This window comes from Eublepharis macularius, chromosome 8, assembly GCF_028583425.1.
Source record: "Eublepharis macularius isolate TG4126 chromosome 8, MPM_Emac_v1.0, whole genome shotgun sequence".
Taxonomy (NCBI): Eukaryota; Metazoa; Chordata; class Lepidosauria; order Squamata; family Eublepharidae; genus Eublepharis; species Eublepharis macularius.
Window position 1 is genome coordinate 111,179,816 of NC_072797.1, and position 20,892 is coordinate 111,200,707.

The 20,892-nt window shown below is 45.6% G+C and overlaps 1 protein-coding gene across 1 annotated transcript in view; it reads right to left on the minus strand.

Annotated features, from left to right (window-relative positions):
• The window catches only part of BNC2 (basonuclin 2), a 488,329-nt gene that overhangs the window by 193,268 nt on the left and 274,169 nt on the right, over positions 1 to 20,892 (minus strand). The gene's annotated exons all lie outside the window — the stretch shown is intronic.

A 20,892-nucleotide genomic window follows, 5' to 3' on the forward strand; every position in this document is an offset into this window, starting at 1 on the left:
TGTGAAGACTATTTTGCTATGAATACAGGTATTTGAAAGCTGTGGTTATATACCCTCTCCCCCCGCCCAATGTCCTAGGCAAAGTAGCTCTAACTGTGCAATCCTAAATACATTTTCCTGGGAATAAGCCCCCTAAACAGACTTGAGTACAGATTCTGAGTAGACCTGTTTAGGATTGCTCTCTGGAAGGCTATCTCTGGCCTTATGGTTTACCAAGGTCCCTTAGATCAACTGGAAGAACTTGTTCCAGAACAATAAGGGCATGTGTAACAGATTGCACATTTTAATAGCCTGTAAGAACTGTACAAAGAGCTGAAGGTCTAAGCAATACTATAAAATGACTTGAGGAAAGAAGGCAAGATTCTACCGTTGCTGCATCCATTTCACAAACCAGATACCTTGAAACTTACACCCAGGAAGCCTGTAACTTTACAGGCTAATCAAAAATAAGTCTCATGATATTCAATAGAAAGTACCCTTAGGGTCCCACTTAATAAATAATTATTGCATTCTCTTTGTGGACTGTTTCACAATTCCCTTTACCTGAAGTCTTACTGAAGATCCATATGTATTTGCACATGCAGGTCAGAGCCAAAATGCTCTAGTAGTTATACTATCAGACTAAGATCTGGGAAACTCAGGCTCAAAAAGGCATAAAAGTTCACTGGGTGACTTTGGGCCAGTCACCACTTCTCACCCTGACCCATTTCATTGAGCTGTTGTGAGGTTATAATGCCTAAAACATTTCTAAATGGAAAGGTGGCATACAAATATCCCAAATAAATAAAATGGCCCATGTGGAATCAGCATATCCAAGTCTCATTTTTAAAACTCAAATACGCCCATTGAAAGCTTTTACATTAAGCATTCTTCCATATTAATAGTAAACAAGAAAGAAGGGGGATTCCAGCAAGTTTCTCCTAGGGCTGAAATGCAGTACATCTTCTAAAACAGTAGTACTGGAAGTTGGAGGTCTTCCAATAGTACTATGTTAAAGGCATACTGAACAGTTTTATTTTATTTTATTTACATCATTTATAGTCCGCTTTTCTCACTGGGATTTAAGGTGGATTATATTGGGTGAGTCAGTACAATCAATATTAAGACATTTCAATACACGTGTGATGGGTGTATAAATGCAATTAGTAAGATTTAAAGAAAAAGGAAGAAAGAAATGCACTACTTTGGGCCACATGCATACGGTGAAGAGAAATTCACTGTTACCATATCAGACAGATCAGAAAATGCAATTCTTGAAGATGTCAGAGTCTAGAGAGAACCCACATGGTATAGTGGATAGGGCACTAGATTTCTGTAGAAATCCAAGTTAAATTCCCTACTCAAATAAATGCCATGTTTTGACATTACTTATTTGGTTTTACTGCTGAACTTAACCTTGTTTATTTATTGTATTGATTGATGTTGTAACCTGCCCTGATCCAATATCTAATATTCAGCCATGGACAGAACTAAGAGACTTTAGGACCTTCATCTTTACTACTTCCCAGGAATGTCCTGAGAATAAAATAGGAGAAGCTCATGAAAATAATACAGGTCTCAAATCTTGCTACTCCGAACTGCAAGTGAGCTCAGTGTTACTGAGATACAAATGTGATAACTGGCTACTGCTTAAATGGCAACTAACCATTCAGCAGGCCTAATAAAGAACTTGTTGGAATGCTCTCAGAATACCCTCTTCCAGGAATGATTGCGTGTATTTTAGGGCCGCCTTCATTAATCAGATCCCCAAAACAATTCTGAGAGCGCAGAAAAGCCCTTAAAGCAAAAATCTAAAAACAGCAAGGACAAAATGACAATGAGAGTGAGAAAGGAAAGGCCAGCTATAGGTAAGACTGTTAAAGAAATCTGTAAAAAGTAAAGAATGCACTGCCAGTTGAGGGTTAAGAAAAGGGAAGTAATTTTGAATTATGGGATCCCTCCCCCCACTTTATATATGACACAGCGAGAATGCTTTCCATCTTTTAAAAAAAGACAAAATTATTTATAGGCTGCATGCCTAGACGAGTTACATAACTATCTGTCATTGTACAAAACAATGATCTACTCAGTGGCAGGGGAATACATGCTCAGCATGTGCATGCCCACAGTTCTGTTAAACACTAGGATGCATGCATTCAATAAATTGTACTTTGACAAAGTTAGAAGCAATGCTAGATGAGGTCTTTGCTATTCAGGGCACCCTACGGTCCAAGAGTCATAACCAAACCACTTGGGTTTTATTCCAGCCTCCACAGCCAAACACTCACCCATTGGTGTACCTAGGTTCAAATCCCTACTCTGCTATGGAAGATCACTGGGTAACCAGTCATACAGTCTTAGCCTGGCCGACCTCACAGGTTGTTCTGAAGATCAGTGGAGGAGAGGAGAATGGAGCTGCTTCTGCTTCCCCATTGGGGAGAAAGGTGGGGTATAACTGAAGTAAATAAATAAATTCTGGAAGTTGGAAAGCTATCTATTTCACTGTAGAAAACATAATTCGAATGAGAAGAAAAAAACCAAACATCTACCCATGACTTACCGCAACTCTTCAGTATATCATGAAAACATCTATTAACTAACTATGTCAAAAGCGATTAAAGAATGTGTCTGCATAACTGTTCAGCTGTCTCAGTGGGATGCCACAGAGAAGTACATAATCTCATCTCTCTCTTCCTGAACACATGGCATCTGCCACACCAGAAAGTGAAGGCACTGGCGTTTCAAAGAGCACTTTCACATGCTAAACTTAAGTATCTGATGCTGGTATTTTAAAAAAATCTACACAATGGATCCTGGTACAGCTAGGGAAACTTCTCAGCAAATCTGAAGGTTTGCAGAAAAAAGACAAGCGGGGTGGAGTTGATGTTCCCCAATGTTAAAGAAAGCAAGAACTTACAATGATATATCATGAGATTTCAGCCACCATCATGGTGATGCTTAGCAACCCTGAAGTAATAATAACAACATAATAACATTTGATTTATATACTGCCCTTCAGGACAACTTAACACCCACTCAGAGCAGTTTACAAAGTATGTTATAATTATCCCCACAACAAAACACCCTGTGAGGTGGGTGGGGCTGAGAGAGCTCTGGAAGAGCTCTGACTGACCCAAGGTCACCCAGCTGCCTTCAAGTGGAAGAGTGGGGAATCAAACCCGGTCCTCCAGATAAGAGTCCTGCCCCTCTTAACTGCTACACCAAACTGGCTCTCAGTAATGGCGGAGGAGGGGGGAGGAGGACTGCCTGGAAGAAAAGAAGGTGGCAACCACAGGAAGCTGGTGTGGAGTGCCAGTAATGTCTGTGCTGGGAGATAGCCCATGGACTTGCTCCTGTCCTAAACACCAATGGTGCTTAGTGCCTGCCTCCCACAGTTATCTTCTTCTTTCCCACCTAGTAGCAAGAAGGAAAAGGGTAGGAAAGGGGGCAGAGGAAAGAGCAGGAAGCAGGATGTTGAAGAGGGTAAAAGTGGTGGCAGGGGAGGAGGTGGTGAGGACCACTGCTGGGGGGGGCAGGGAGAGGGATGAGGAGAGTGGAAGGAAATACACAAAATACAGTAGGAAGACAGCAAGGGAGGTGGATGTGAGGAAATGTAGTCAAAAGACAGAAGAGAAAAGAGGGATCAGTGAAGGATTTCTTTTGGATCCCCACTTGTACAATGTGGTACCCCAGGCTGCTGCACAGCAGCTTGAGCCAGGAACTGTACTTTGCCACCTTGGAAGGAGGAGGAGGCAGAGACATCTCCCAGGCATATGGGGATTTGGCTGGGGGGCAGAGACAGAGCCTTCAGAAGGCAGCTCCGCCCTTGCGGCTGGCAGTTGTTCTGTGTGCTCGGCCTGCGCAGAGCACATCTCAAGATCTCTCGGCTGAGCTCCTCTGAGGCTGGTTTTACTGAAGGCCATCAGGGTTATGTAGCAGTAGCTGCCTTGGAGAAGCTGTGATATTTCCCTGCTTGCTGCCTTCAAACTTCAGGAGGAGAGCCTGGGCCCAGCGCCAGGCTTACTAGTTTGGCAGAGACTTTTTCTTATTTACATTTGGGGCCTGTTGTCTATCAGACAGGAGGGATAAAGCAGGGTTATTCCCAGCCCTTGCAGGCTTCTGGCCTACCTAGGCTCCTCTCCCCCCCACCGTTTTACTTTGTTGGGAGAGAGTACTTCCAGCAGCAGCAGCAATAGGCTTTGCTGTAGGCCACAGGGGTGAGTTGCAGCCATCTGAGGGGTGGATTAATTCATACTTTATTGCTACTGGCCTAGCAGGGTACATGCTGGTAGCTCCCCTCCCCCCATCTAGGCTTTTCCCTCCCCTGCCATTGCACTTACTTGGGAGGGAGTATTTCCCCCAGCAATAGCTCAGCCTAAGGCCTTCAGGCAGCAGGGGCCATTTGGGGAAGGGCTTGGCAGTTTATTCAGTTATGTGCAGCCATTTTGAGAGTGGCACCCAGTGGCCTTCTTAGCCATCTGCTGAAACATGCAAAGCTGTCACGTAGGGCACAGAAGTCTAAGATGTGATCTGATCTTCTACCAGATTCACACAATTGATGGATGGTAGCAGATCTGGCCTTGGCTGCTGTAATCCAGTCACGTTGAGGTGACAGTGAACCTGACTGACAACATTACCGTAAGTGATGGGCAGCGACTGAGATGGGCTAGTTCACTGTAAGCCAGTCCTGAGACAGTTGCAGTGGACCTGATTGATGAAGTCAGGCCCATCTGGCAGCGGTGGATTGTCCAGCGCCCCCAGCGGCAATGAGTCTGGCACACAGCCTCTTGTGAGGTGACAGGGAAAGATGACATGGATATGGCCAAAGGAGGTTTGTAGTTGGAGCTTGTGCTGGTAACAGCGGAAGTGCAACTACCGGTTAAGGAAATAATGGGGATATTTGCTACATTTTGCATGGGAAGCAGATCCCAGATCATAGGGTGTGGGGCTGCGGTGCAAATGTGCTGTCAGGTACCGAGTTTGTTGGGGTAAAATGGGCTGGTATCTGTAACGGGGAGCCTGTGGTCACTGAGGGAGGGCCCATGGGCTCTGGCTGGGGTAAGTTTGGCCATGCGGCCTTGCCGGTCAGGCCCGGTCTCCTCGCCCCCTGGCATGTTACACCCAGTTATGCTTTTTAACCTCTCTCAGTGGGCAGTGAGTGTCCTGGAGGATGGTATATAAATTGACTGTTCATTTTATGACATTATTAACATGTTTAGGCTATACATTCCAGGGCTTTACATCCCAGGGCTTCCTACCCATTGGTAAGGCATCTGGGCCTGCGTGGTCGGTAGCTCAAGTGCGGTTCTCTCATGTAGCAGGAGCATTATCCCCAACAGGCCTGTTTGGCATAGGAACCTCCAAGGGCAGTCTTGCTCTATGTGCACAGTCTCTTTGACTGACCAACAGGTCTGGGTGGGTGCAGCAGTTGGTAGGGCCTATGGCAACTCTGGGTTGGCATTTTGCCTCCTCCTAGCCCCGCCTGAGGCTCTTTGCTGTGGGGTTTTCATTCAGGGGCCAATCTAATAAAGGCTGGACTCTGCCAGTTGGGCGCCCTGCCTCAGGTTTTGCCTTGATCTGAATCAGCTCTTTTCTTCAGTAGTGCCCGGCTTTCATACACCTCTGTTTCCATTGTCTGTTCAGTTTTGCTATGGCCTAATCCCTTATGGAGTGGTCAGGGTAGCCTTTTCGGTGCAAGGCATGTAGTAGGCAGGTCTCGATGGCAACTGGGTCAAACGCAAAGGGCAGTCATGGAGGCCATGGGGCCCCAGGGAGGCTGGGGCCATGCCCCCCCCTTGGGTAGCAAGGGGACCCTGACATGTAGGACACTCCCTCACCACCCCCGGCATGGTATTTCAGGGACAGTGGTGCTCCACATGGCCTGGCAACTCTCTTTCAGTACCCAGTTTGTACAGGGCAGCCTTTAGGGCCACAGCCATGGACCTCAGGCCATTATCCAGCAGGTTGTATGATGCCAGCCAACAGTGATTGTTCGGATTTAGGCTGAGGCTGGAGTTGTAGAATGTCTTACTCATCATGTCTTTTTTGGTGGGTGAGGCGTATTGCTACAGGAGACTGAAGTCCCTCATCCGCTGGCCCAACGTGGGGTTGTTTGGGCAGTCATTCGAGCCTAGAGGATGTCAATTGGGAATTAGTTTGGCTTTGTTAATGGCAGTTATCAAATTGTGGGGCCAACTAGAACTGCATTGGCCAGGCTGCTGCTGCTGTGGTGAGGTGGCTGCTCCTCTCTGCATATCTGGTCATGCACCTGAGGAGGTGATGGCTGTGGCAGATCATGGCCTGACCTCTCTTTCCTTACTGGATCCCACAGACTTGCAGTGCCCAGGAAAGGAGTGGCCTGTTGGCCCAAGGGGAGGTGCGGTCCTCTGCCTCACTCCTGGTCATTCACCTGCAGGGTAATAACCTAGGCTCACTGGATCTGCTGTTTTTCTTACAGGCTTACAGACTTGCAGCGCCCAGACAAGGAGTGGCTTGATGGCTCAACAGGAGGTGTGGTCCTCCGCCTCATGTCCTGGTCAGTCACCTGGTGAGTGATGACCATGGCTCACAGGGCATACCATTTTCCTTACAAGATCACAGACTTGCAGCACCCACGCAAGGAGTGGCTCAATGGTTCAAAGGGAGGTAGGGTCATCCACTTCACATCCTAGTCATTCACCTGGAGAGTGTTGACCTTGGCTCACAGGGCACAGCCCTTTCTGTACAGGCACAAACAGGCTTGCAGTGCACAGGCAAGTAGTTGCCTGATGGTTCGAGGGGAGGTCGGCCTCCGCCTCATTTTGGTCAATTAACATGTGGTAATGATCTGACTGCTCAGGGTATGCTTCCCTTTCGTTACAGGCTTGTACAGGCTTGAGCAGGCAAGCGGGGGCCCGGTGGGTTGATGCTTGGTCCACAATGCTCCTGCGTCAGCACAGCAAGAAGCTTGGGACCCATTAGTCCCTGTGAGGCACAGGGCCAACGGAGCCTGGGAGGAGGCAGTGGGGGAGGGTCTGTGCATTTATTTGCTGCGCCTCCACATAAGGCCGAATTTGCCAGCCACTACAGAGGTGTGGGGGTTCACCTGTCCAATTCATCTTAGGATAAGGGCTGGATTTGCTGACCTATACAGAGGTGACAGGGTTCACCTGTCAATAACCGGCAACGACATCATCATAAACCAGCAGCAAGGGCTCCGGTAGGCACTAGGGCAGCAGTGTCAGGAGAGAGTTTGGGGATAGGGAGCGGGCCGGTGAGCACCCCTTGGCCATTCTCCATTGGTGGGGAAATGGGGTCTACCAGGAGCGGATGGTATGCTTGTGACGGCTACCACCATCTGGAGACTGCCTGCACAGAACCCCATGTGCAAGTCCTTCCTTCATGCTGTACAGCTGAGGCTTTAGGAGCTTGAAGGGGGGAACCATTTTGCTTGGCTGGCTGTGAAAAAGCCATTACGTGCTCCTACCCGGGGCTGTGGGTCTTGCCCAGACAGGTCAAGGAGGTAGTCCAGGGGTGACCCCGTAGCTTGACCTGTACCACTAGTTTGCCCTTGCCGTATTTAATGGTTGATGTTATATTAATAAAGTGGCCCTTTAGTTCCAAATCCTGTGTCTGCCCCTTCATTCCAACTGGGGGGGTGGGGACAAATATAAAACCTAAACTGATTACAACATTCATTCAAATGCCTCCTCTTTGCTTTCTCTCTTGCATGAACAATGACCAGACACGTCGTTGGCATTTGTATTGTCAGAGAAGCCCCAAAGCAAATCAAACTAGCAGTGCAAAATGACTATACCAATCTTAACGTTTGAACATATGACATCCCGCTCGGTCTGATGTCATGAAGGCACAGCTTGTTCCACAAACATTAATTGTGGAAGTGTCCTAAAATCCTTCCAGTTCCACGTTTCAGCTGAGTAGACTTTCAGTGTATCATTAGCTCCACCCCTAACGACGAAGTCAGGTGACATCACCCATGTTCACTACAGCCATGCTCAGCAGCCAGAAGCCAGGCCCTGTCCTAGAGGCTACAGGGCCAAATTATTTTAATTCTTGTGAGGAAGGAAGAATAACATTGAATTAGATTAGGTGGATTGGCTTGCTATGTAAAAGAAACTGTTACTCTCTAATGCTCTCAAGGAGATATTTAATTTGTAGCACAGATGCAAAGAGAAAGTACCTGTCAGTTTAAGTGCCATTTCTGTCACACTTTTTAATAATATACTCTTCCTGTAATTATACTGCGGTTCTTTTATATTTAGTAAAAAGCTTGTTTAATTTTACAATGAAAAACAATTTAAGAAATTATAGAAACAGACTGAACACAGTGGTTCATTTGTTGAAGCAATTATCCAGATCCTTGTCAAGGAAAAGAGGGAACGAGAAAAAGAGGGAGTGAACAAAGCCTGTGATGTGCAAAAAAACCGTTTCTAATTCTATGCTATAATGCTTACAATATGTCTGTGGTTGTGTTGGATTATGTTAATAAACTGCAGTCAAAATGTATTTGTCACAACACAAAGGAAGGGCGCTATCAATCGTCTTGCCAGATATTTTAAATTAGTCACCAAAATGTCTAGCCAAGGTTTCCTCTATGACCCTCAGATGAAGGGTGAGGCTTATTGGGCAGTTTTTCCTGTGAGACTAGACAGATTTTTTCTAATGCTCAAATATCTTGAAGAATCTGGAAAATAACTGTAAAGTGGCCCAGTTGCCATTTACCAAGCCCCCCCCCCCTAACACTCAAAGGTATATGTTTAAAGTTCGTTATCATTCTGAGACAACCCCCCCCCCCCAAAAAAATTCTGAACGTTTGTGCTTTGGATGGTGTGGGAATAAGAACACAGAGCTTTATTAACAAAGTCATCAAGGACTTAGTGGAATAACTGGCTGTCCAAAACAGTTTCAGCCCTTACAGTGAAATCCTAAGCAGAATTACCCTAGCCTAAGGCCATTGAAATCAATGGGCTTAGACTGGAGTAACACTGTTTAGGATTTCATTATTATTCTCTCCTTTTTTAAAACACAGACTTTCTTAATAATCAGCTCAAGATTCTGGGAAAAGCAATGGCTGTTGCTTTTAAGAATGCAATCATTTGAATAACAGCTTGGAACAAGATCATCCCCACACAAGTTAGGTATTTGAGAACTGCATTTATTTATTATATGTTCCGCAGAGCAATCATTGAGGAAGTTCAGGCAACTCTATCTATTCTCATTTTTAAGGTCAAAAGTAAACTGTTAAGTTTGCAAGGGGGGGGGGAGAGTTATCCACAAATCCAAACATGTATAATTTGATTTTGTAAAGACAAAAAAATTCATGGGTAAAGATTTTTGAACAATGGGAAATAGAAGTTTTAATCTCTCATCACAGATGACGCTATTACTGTCAACCTCTGTTCTTACTATTAGATTATGCAGATGTCAGTGGGAGATGTTGCTGAAAGCTGTTTACAATACAATCTTCCATTTGACAAATATGGAAGGAGGGGGAAATGAAGTGCAAGTGCACAAGCGCACAAGACAAAACAAAAACAGCATCCAAATGCAGATTAAGAAATGTGAATGTGCTGCAAAACATTTCAATGTAATAACAAAAATGTGGATCCTGTTTCTTCATTCCCCCACCTCCCCATCACATCTGGAGGTAGTTTGGTGAAGCAATTGCCAGAAACCAAATAATATCTCTGCCTGACTAGCTCTTTTTCCTTTGCAAATAAACAATTAATGGAATATGCAACCCATTTCCAAAGTGTTCATATTCATTAGTCTGTTTCCTGAAATTAAGTAGCTGTTTTATAATGTAATACTATATACAGGCAAAAAAAATCTTTTAAGTAACTTTTCCTTTCTAGAGTCTATTTTTAAATAAAAACAAGCTGCCAACCTGTAGCCAAGGTTCTTCTAGTGGTCGCACACACAGAGACAGGTCCTGTGCTTGTACAGAGTACACATGGGGAAATATTTAGAACTTAAGCCCAGGTGCTGAGTTTCATGTTCACTCACAGATAAAAGGATGGTTTCATTTGGTGCGTGCTTTACGGCAGGGAGATGCCTTCTTGCTTATTCCATACATGTCTACTGTTAAAAAGTCTCTTCAGAGGAGAAGAAAAGCCTGCAGTGGTGACAGTGGGTGGGGTTGTGTGACTGCACAAATTCTATGAGAATATTGGTTACAGGTAAGCAATTTTCTTTTTCCTTCATGATATCTGGGCAGGTGAACAGGGGAGTTTGGGAAGCTGACATGTAAAGGAAGGTGCTAATATATGTATGTGTTGTGACAAAAAAATATCAACTTTTCATTATTGAACTTACACTGGCCATGCATATACAACATCCAGAAGTTTCATGTGCAAGTTTCTTTTGTTAAAAGACAGCCACTCTTTCAATCCAATCCAATCTTAACAGTGAATAACAGCTAACTAATTTTTTCTCTGTACCTGGGTCAAAACTATTCTTACCACAGTTTTACAAAATCTTTTTTAAAATTCTATTTAGATAAAACTATCAAGCAACACAGTATCACTCTAAACCAGAAGAAAACCTTTCTGTAACGAGGAAATGTGATTCATTAACTTTTAAGACAGAGAGCTGAAGGAAGCTTGAACATGAGAATGCTATTATATATCAAAGTGATAAATGTTTGTAACAGTAGGCCAGTCAAGCAATAAAATGTTAAGTTCCACGCACTTCATAGTTCGTATTATGATTACTTAGCCCTCAGAGTTGTTTTTCCCCCCCTTCAGAAATGCAATACCCTACTCATCTCAATACTGGCAAAAGCAGAATGTGAAAACAAAAGCGGCAGAATGAAGACTGTTAGCCAGTCAATCAGAATGTGAACCTCCATCGAAGACTACCAAAACCAGCCAGCACTAGTCATCTATCACAGCAACAAACAACTGTGGCAGCATTTCAAAGACCAACACATTACTATTCTAGCACAAGTTTTTAATGAACTATAGTTTACTTCATCAGATGTATGCGCACACACGAAACTTAATGGTCATGGGGAGATAGAAAACAGCAGTTTTAAAAGAGCATGAATTACAGGGTGTGGCATTCCTTTGTAAAATTCAAATGTCACCAAGAAATGTCCTCAGACCATCCACAGTCATTGTTACACTTTTCCTATTTTTACTAAGCTGATTAACACAAGGAATACTTGATGTTTGTTCAAATATCAGTACATGAAATGGTATTTCTTTTGACCTGTAAAGGGGCATTTTGGACAGCATAAGGTCAGAGCAAAACATGTGGAAAATCTTGAGCCCTATATAAAAGCTTCCTGCTGCTACTGTTCCCCCTTGGTTTTGCCACAGAGCCTGCACTGCTTCATTTGGTCCCTGCCCAACTCTCACTTTGCCTGTGCCATGCATTCACATCACCACAGCCAGACGTTGCTCATGCTCAAGTCTATGGATTAAGATGGTGTGCAGTAGGGAAATAGTCAAAAGTGTAGCACTTATGGGAACAATTATACAAAAGTTCACATGGTGTTGTAACAGGTAGGCTCCATAGCTTTTCTCAATAGCTTTTCTCATGCTTCCGTTTCCCACCTTTTTGGATTGTATTTCCTCTTTGCCACACAGTGCTTTAGTGAGGGGTGTGAGACAGCCATTCCATGGGCTGAAGACACCCACAGTTTGGAGTGGTGGACCTTTGGATACAAACCTTGTCTGGTTTGGCAAGAGTTATGTTTATCCATGGAATATAAAACAGTAGAATTTGGTACTGTTTACCAGGGACAAATATTTATCTGGGCCTAAATTATTATGCTGAACAGAGGCAGTCTGAAGCACAGAAGTCAAACAGTAAGCAAAAGATCAAAATAATCAACACAGAGTAGCATAAAATTCAAAGCATAGCTTCCAGCTGCAGAACAAATGTAAAATGAAGAACATCTCCAATTCCTCCTTCCCACTATTCATTCCTTGCATTATAATGTCCATATGATCATTTTTAAGGATCTAGTGAGTGTTTTTCACTTGAAATATAAAAATAAACAGATCTCAATGAAGAATCCGTAACTATTTAACTACCGATATAGTCAGCTGGTGGATACAACTGTGGGACAACCTTTTCTTAACTAAATAAACATTAATGATATCCCATAGCTCTGTATATTAAGTCTTGCCCATAGGTTAAATACACTTAAACACCCCTTACAAAAGCACTAATAAACTCTTTGACTATGTCAGTTCAAAGACAATCTTCCTTTTCAAAAGATTTCTGCAATACCAGTTCTTTCCACTAGAATCAAAATATGTCTCAAATGATCTAATCCTTGTGATTCACGAGTAATGGACTGGCACACGGTTAGCAAGAATAGGGAAGATTATTATTAATGTGGTGATGAATATTTTAAAAGATGTCTTCAAAAATGTATTTCAGCATCAAAGTTACCTTGGGGCAACTCATCATTCCATCCAAGAAAAACTGTATTCTGCAAAGGAACTCATCAAGGAAGGGTTCCGTATGATTTTGTGGGCTCTTGTACCTGTTCAAATGAAGGGTTAGGCAGCCCCGGTCACATTTCATGGTTGCTTGCTTGTCTCCTTGAATTGCTATGCTTGAAGGATCACATACTCCCTTTAGCCCTCTGGTGCTAAGGTACAACAAAAAAATAGATGCTAATCAGATTTTTGCAGCTAAACATTACTGAGCATTCTCGCACACCATACAGCATGCAATTGAAGCCTTCTGCCTTTTCTGGCCCTAAGATTTCACCATGCTATAAAAAAAATATATGTTGGAAAGGTTTACAATGACAAGAAATAACCTTTTACAGGTGGCATTTTTGTTGCTCAGGATGAACAGAAAATGCCACCAAGAGTCTAAAACTGACAGGTGACTGTTTTTGTTATTTATTTGTTTATAATATTCCTCCTTTCGGCCCAATCACAGTGGCTGTCACACAGGCAGGTCTAGTAGGACCATGAAATAGTAACGGTTCTACTCCCTAAAGCACCATGAGGAAATGGGTCGCCCAAAGCCTCTTGCAGTGTAGCAGTAGCCTCTGCACAGAGTCCCTTTTCCTGGTGGAGGATCCCATAAAACATATTATCTTCCTGCATTCTTTCTTCCACTGCTGGAAAATCCAGATGAACTCAGCATCTTTAGAGGGGCGGGATATTGTCTACTTATTACACTTTATATAAATTACGCTTCAGGACTTCTGGACATATATTACCTGAGACATGCTTGATTTGGTTAAAAAGGCTGCATTCAAATGTTTTAAATTTTAAAAAATGCCTACGGAGACACAGTCTATTTACTTTATCAATAAAGTTGTACAACATCTAACCAATATTTCATCTTCTTATCTGGGAGAGGTTTTTGTTTTTTGGCTTTTTCAAAATCGAGGTATTTTGTGAAATAGGTTATCTTTTGCTGGGAGAATTTACATGTAATTTCTACTTTCTTTATGTGGTCTAGCAGGCCATCCATCAGAACTGTCAAAATGTATTAAGACGTGTTCTCTGACCCACCAAAAACGACCAGGCCATGCCCCTAACAGGCCTGACTAGTCAAAACCTGTCTCTGGTACTATCCACAGACTAGATATTTTTTAAACCATCAGTTGAAAACCCAGTTGTTCAGCTGCCGTTATGTTAGTTTTTACCACTGCATTTTATTTAGTCTTAATTAATTCATTAATATCCCCCCTTTATGTTCAAAAAGAATACTCAAGGTGGTTAATAAATATGAAACATCACAATAGAATACAAATAATGCAGTACTCCTGGCCGGTGGCAACAGCCACCGTAGCCGGGGGCTGTTGTTTGCCTTTGCGGAGGAGGGAGGCAGACAGTGCTATCCCGGGCATCCAGGCATGCGCTGGGGGGTCAGAGCCAGAGGACTTATAAGTCCACTCCACCCCTCTGCATCTCAATGTATCTCATGCTCAAGAAGAGTGAACACATCTGTGCTCACCTCTTTCCTGGCTCAAGGACGACCAGACACAGGAAGCCTGCCTTCAGCCTCAGCTCTGTGGACTGCGTGACGTCAGGAGTGGAGGCTCGAGCAGAATCTGCTTGAGCAGTGGCTCACTGTGAGGAGCGTGCAGCTTGAGCAGCACCTGCCTGTATGACATTAGTGCAGGCTGCACATCAGGAGGAGCAGCTTCCTGGACTGGCGGTATGTGGGGCCTGTGGGAGCAGACAGGGACAGCAGAATTGGGCTGTTGGGGGCAGCTGGGGAGTTTCTTGGGGCAGCTGCTTGTTCTGGACAGTTTGCCCTTAATAGCAGCTCACTCAAGGTGGTCCCATTAATGCTGGGGGTTCACCTACTCATTCTCTTTGCTGCAGTGTGGGGCAGCTGTCCCTTCCTCTCTACTAAGGGGGCTATAGTCAGTGTTATCACCAAGGGTATTTGGGCCCCTGTTCCCCCGGTGGCCAGTCTCCTTCAGGTGGCCTGCTTCTGTGGCTTAAGTCTGACTGGCTGGCTTGTTCAGTCAGATAAAGGCCCAGTGGACATTTTGTAAGGCCCTCAGCAGCCATTTTGTGCCTAAGTATGACTGGCTGCCTCACTCCATTGAGCTACAGGCCAGTGGCCATTTTATAAGGCCCACTGTGGCCATTTCCTGCCTAGCCTGGTGGCCATTTTGTAAGGCCCTCAATGGCCATTTTGTGTCTGGCCTAGTGGCCATTTTGTAAGGGCCCTGGAAGGCATCTTGTGCTGGCATGGCCGGCTATTTTGTTTTTCACAGGAGCTGGCCAAGTCTTGGCCTGTGGCACCTTGTAACCCCTTGCTGATTATAGTTCAGGGATCAGCAATGCCTCCCAAGAATGGTTCAGGCACATCCATGGGCCACAAAGCGCCCTCCTCCTAAAAGGCCCACAGTTGCACTGTCTTCCTTGGCGAAGATGACAATGGCCTCAGCCCTCAACAAATATTGGAAAGGCTGGCTGCTTAGTGCGGGCATAGGGTATTCCAGGACATGCTGCAGGGGTAAAATAGAAGAGGCCACTGTGGGTGGCTTCTAGGGAGGCTTCTCTTAATGATATATTATTTCGTTTATCCACTCTTGAGGGTTCTTCAGGCCTGGGGGGGGGGGGTCCATCCAGTGTGCTAGAGACTGATGGAACTGGCAGTCAAGTTTTTGAAGGACCAGCTGAAGAGGCTGGACCATTGTTGGGTAATGATGGCTGGGCAGCAGAATCCAGCCAGGTTGCAGTGGCTGTGCAACCGCCTGAGACAGAGGGTAAATCTACTTGGATCCAGCAGGGGTATGTGTGGCCATGGGGCCCTGGAGTCAGGCTGCTGCCTCTGCACCCACAGGCATGCCTCTGTCTGCTTACATTCAATCTGGTAATGTAGTGGGTAGATGATCACAGTGGGGTCAACCACCCTTTATGGGGCAGTTGATGGGGGTGGCTGGTTGGCCACCTGCCATGACACAGGCTCAGGCTGGTATAGGATTTGTGGCACCTTGAGGTTCCTTCTGTGGAACAAGGGGAAAAATTCTCAAGGAAGAATATGTGGATGTCTTTACCCTTCTCTTCAGGGATTTGGAGAAGGAAAAAGAAAATCTGGACAACCAGGATAAAGAGTGTCTTAAGCGCCACAAGGTCGACAGGACCTGGGCTAATTGGCTCCACGGGTTCCTGATTTATGCAGGTGTTATTGCCCATGTCCAGTCTTGGAGGGCGGCACCCCTGTTCCAGTATATGGACATTATATACAGGAGGTATTCGGACCTTGTTGGTGCAGTTTGGCTGCAATATGACGAAGAATTCTGAATGCATGCTGCCCTTAACCATTCCATGCCTTGGGACCAAGTGCACCAGCAGCTTTGGATGCAGGTTATGTCCCCGGCATGGCCTAATGCTGGTGACTGCTCTGATAGCAGTCACCTTGTGCACTGGACCTCCACAGCACGTGGCTGTCATGCCACCAGGGGGCAGTCGGTTCAGCTCCATCTGCTTTGCTAGGAGTTTTCCTCCCAGGGGTGTGCAGCAGGAAAGCATGTAGGTTCAGACATAAATGCCCAATATGTAGGGGGGCCCATCTGTTTACAGCTGCAAGTGATAGAAGTCATTCATCAAGTGTGGGGATGGTTTGGCAGGACATCAGGCCTCTGGACAAGAGCTGCAGCCCAATAAATCTGAGGGTAGTCGAGGCCATATTGACCGAATACGCTTGGCGGGCTGATACCAAGTTCTTGTTAAAGAGTTTTACTGTTGGTTTTCAGATCCCATTTCAGGGTCCTAGATCCTCCTTCATGTCATCCAACTCACGTTCGTTAATTGGCATGGAGGGGATAAATGCGAGCTAAAATAACGAAGGAATGTGCTGATGGCAGGGTGCTTGAGCCCTTCCCTTCCCCGCCTGTCCCGCATTTGAGGGTCTCCCCTATGGGTGTGGTTCCTAAGAAAGCAGCAGGTGAGTTCCAGCTTATCCATCATCTTTCATACCCAAGGCGGGGCCAGGGTCCTGTAAACGACACTATTCTGAGTGCTTGTGCTCAGTTTGGTACACCTCATTTGACTAAGCGGTCAAGGTAGTTAGGAGGTGCGGGTCAGGAACAGAGATGGAGTAATGCGACATTAAGTCAGCATTCTGCCTTCTCCTGGATCATCCAGAAGATTTCAAGCAACTAGTTTTTCCCTTTGACAGCCAATTTGACATGAATAGTGTGATCCATATGGGATGCTCCATTTCATGTGTGGCCTTCAACCACTTTAGCTCATTCCTTGAGTGGGCCTTGTGTCAGCGGCAGCATTGCCATGACACAGCCCACTATTTGGACAACTTTATTTTTGTGGCCCGGTTGGTTTGGGACAGGGTGCCTGGCTCCTAGAGGATTTTGTTAACCTTACTCAGGAGCTGGGGGTCCCACTAGCCCATGAAAAGACAGAGGCCCCGGCCTAGGTCCTTACATTCTTAGAGATTGAATTGGACACAGTTTAGCACACCTCAAGGTTACCAGCCAAGAAGCTCTATAACCTCAAGGCCCAATTGGATAACTTGAAGTTTCCTTACTTGGGCTGCAGCAGATAGTGGGCCATCTCAATTTTGTGTGCAACTGGTTGGCCCCTGGCAGGGCGTTTCTCAGATGCCTGTGTAATGCGATGGGTGCCCTCAGGCTTCTGCACCATCAGCTGTGGATTACCACAGGCATGAGGAAGGACTGAGACGTCTGGGGAGAGTTTTTAGAGGCCTTCTATGGAGATTCCTTCTGGATGCAGGACCTGTTACTGGGGGGGAGCTGCAACGCCTCAGGTTCAACTGTTACTGGAGGGTTTCCTCTGACGCCTCAGGTTCAACTGGTTTTTGGGGTCTAGAGGTGGTTTACCTGTGCAGCAGCAAGCTTGCTAACCACTCAGTGCACTTTTGGTCCATGTAGTGAACTCCCTCTCCTTTAAATCGCCCAGGGTTATGAAATTGGTCCATGCCTTTACCCTTAGGTGCTTGCACTTAGCATATTGTCCTCGGCTGGACATGTCCCTCGAGAGAGCAATGGAGTGGCAGATGCACTGTCAGATGGACCAGTTTCATCAACTTGCCTCTGAGGCTGACTTGCTGCTGGCTCAGGTGCCCCAGGATCTATGGCAGATTGGGAGTCTGAGGCCTTCAGGACCATTCAATTAGCTCTGACCCCCAGTACCCAAAGGGAATACAATTGGGCAGTCTGGCAGTTCTCAGGGTTCAGGCATGAGGTAGATCTCTGCCATTTGTGGCCCATCCCTGTGGAGTACCTGATGCACTTCTGTGTGTCGCAGTAAGGTAAGGGGCAAGCAGTTAGTTACATTAGGAGCAAGATGGCAGTTCTGGCTTTTGCGTGCAAAGTATGTGGCCTAGCTGACACCACAGGGGATTTCCGCATTTGGAAGATGTTGAAGGGTTGGTCTCGTGAGTCTCTGGCACCCAGAGATCAGAGGCAGCCCATCTCACCAGACATTCTTATGGGATTGAAAGCAGTGTGGGCCACCATCTGTCAGTCTAGGTATGAGGAGGTGCTTTTCCATGCTGCTTCCCAGTTGCCTTCTTTGGAGCGCTTAGAGTTAGTGATCTCGTTCCTCAGTCCCTTAAGGATGAGTCTGGCCGAGCCTTAATGGCTAGGGATATTAAATTCAAAGAGAATCAAGTAGTAATAACTATCTGGCACTCCAAGACTGATCAGAGGCAGAAGGGAGTGGATGTCATCCTTGGCCCATGTGCTGACGGGGACTTGTGCCCGGTCTTTGCCCTTAGGAGTTATGTCAGTGCCCAAGAGGATACGCAGGGAATTCTGTTCTGCCATTCCAATGGTTCCCCGTTGAACAACTACCAATTTTGGACGGTCACTGTGCAGGCACTTAATAAATTGGGGCTGACAGGTGTCAAATTCAGCACCCACTGTCTTCAGATTGGGGCAGCATTCACAGCAGCAGCCATGGGCTTTACAGGGCCAGACATTCAAAGGGTAGGTTGGTGGCATTCCTCCATCTATCAATCTTACGTTCACCCCTTAAAACCATGGTAAACTTTCCTGATGCTGTTTTATCTTCTAGGTGTGTTGGTCGACAGAAGAGGCTGTGGATCCTTCTGAGCAGCACACCGGGCCAAGAGGACGCCGATCAGGTCGACCATCTTCGTATGAGCCTGTTGAGTGGCAGGGCAGAAGAGGCCTGCATTGGCCAGGGCTGCTGCCTCGTTTGTTTGAGGGGAGGGGGGGTTCCACCTCACAGCTTGGTCATTCACCTCGGCAGGAACAACTTTGGATTGGTTACAGGTAAGGCACTTTCTTTGCAGGTGCAGGCAGACTTGCAGGAGATAGGCAAGCGCTGTTCTGGCATCCTGATTTTCTGGCCTGCAATGCTTCTGCACCAGGTGTGCAGGGAAGTATTGGACCCTGAGGTGTTAGAGGGAGCTAGGCGAAAGGCCTACAGAGTCCTCTTCAAAGCATCAGTAGCGGAATTAGAAATTTATTTGCACCATCCACATTTGCACCATCCACAAATTAGGGCCAAATTTGCAGACCTCTACCAAGGGGATGGAGTGCATCTCTCTGTGAAAGGGAACAACTTATTTTTGGAGGATCTACAGCAAGGGCTCAGGTTGGCTTTAAGCCATCTGTGGGGTGCTAAGGCCTAAGGGGTGCTAAGGCCTAAGCAGAGGCTTAGTCTCGGCGGTAGCAGGTTAGAAGTTAGGGGGAAATGAGCAGGCCAGTGAGCACCCTTGGCATATCCCCAATGGTGAGGAATTGGGAACTGTCAGGAGCAGCTGGCTGCTTCATGACCCAGTTGCGAGGACAGATGTCCTGATGGGGAACCCCTTGACAAGCGAGTCCTCCCTCAGCTTTATGGCCGGGTGGGAGAGCTTTAAAGGGGTGAACCACTTCACCTGGCCATGATGGGTACCAGCCATACGATGGATGGCTCATTCCCAGGGCAGCGGGTGGCTTGCCCAGACAGGTCAAGGCAGAGGTCCAGGAGTGACCCCAGGGCCTGACCTGTACTGCCGGTTAGGCCCTTGCCATATTTACAGATATTTTGTTGTAATTTTAATAAAGCAGCCCTTTAGTTCCCAACTCTTGTTTCTGCCTCTTAATTCCGACTTGGGAGGGGGGCGGAAATCTGTTCTCAACAAAACAGCAGATCTAACTAAAGTCTTTAGGAGACAAGCGGTAGGTACCTTTTCTTTGATTACTTGTGAGATTTTACATATGGGACACGTTCAGAGGAGGAAGGGGAAGTCTTAAAGGTTTGGGGCTTGGAAGCAGAAAGCTACAATTTCTTCAGTGGGTTACAGATTTTGCAGGCCTAATTCACCCATAAGTTTTACAAATAGTCAAAGACACATAGGGTTGCCAACGGGACTAGAGAAAAATATCCTGTCCCTTTAACAGAGGTTTAATGTGTGTAAATGGTAGCTGAAGCTTTTCATGGCCTGGAAGTAAATGGCATCACCCGGTAAATAACATCCCATTAAGGCCCTGTGTGTGTGTGTGTGTGTGTGTGTGTTTGTGTTGTTTGTGTTGTTTGTATTACTTTTTGCTGCAGGTAGTTGGCAAACGTAATTTCACAAGCAAGCCAAACATTTCCCTAAAATATCTATTTCTAAAATAGTCCACTATTGTCCACTTTCATCTGCTTTTCATAGACAAGTGACAGAATCCAGGATGCTGTACCTCAAAATTAACAAACAAAACAGAGATTTTTTTTTTTTTTGCAGCTTGATGTCACTTGTGTGAATCACAAGGGTTTTTTGCTGTGAGAAAAAGAGGGAAAGAAGAAAAACACTCAGGATGGGAGGGAAGAGGATGGGTGGGCGGATTCAGGGGACAGCTGAAGTGTGTAGCAATCCAGCAGCTTTTTGTTATGGTTTAGGATTAACTTTGGGAATGTAAGAAAACAACCACTATAAACTTAACCATTTAGGTGCAACTGGCCAGCCAGCCTCAAACGATATCCACACGGACTTGCTGAGAACTCTGACAAAGGTATTCTGTTCTCGTTGCTGACTACCCGTCTCACACTACCACAACCTTCCCTCAGAAAATCCAGCTTTAAGCTGCCTTAGCGTGCCAGATAGTTTTTCAGTTTGAAAAGTCAATGTTAACTGCCTCACATCTTTGCATAAACAAACGTACATGCCGACAGATGCTCACAAGACACGAAAACTACAATGAAATCATAAAGCCAAGGTTGTGTCTGAGAATCACGCTGTATTTATTAGCATGTCATATAAAATTACAACCAGATATCAGCAGTGAATTCTTCAAAACAATTACAACCCCCCCTTTTGAAATAGCTGGAGAAAGGGATGGAAAAAGTATCAATAGATGAGCCACAAAAGAGGGGGGGGGGGGAATTCGTCCTTAACGTTTGTGACTAGCTCCTTCATACTTTTTTGTTTTAAAACAAGCGTCATGAAAAGAAGCAATGAAAAGATATTTGATTAGCATACATTTGTCAGAACTTGATA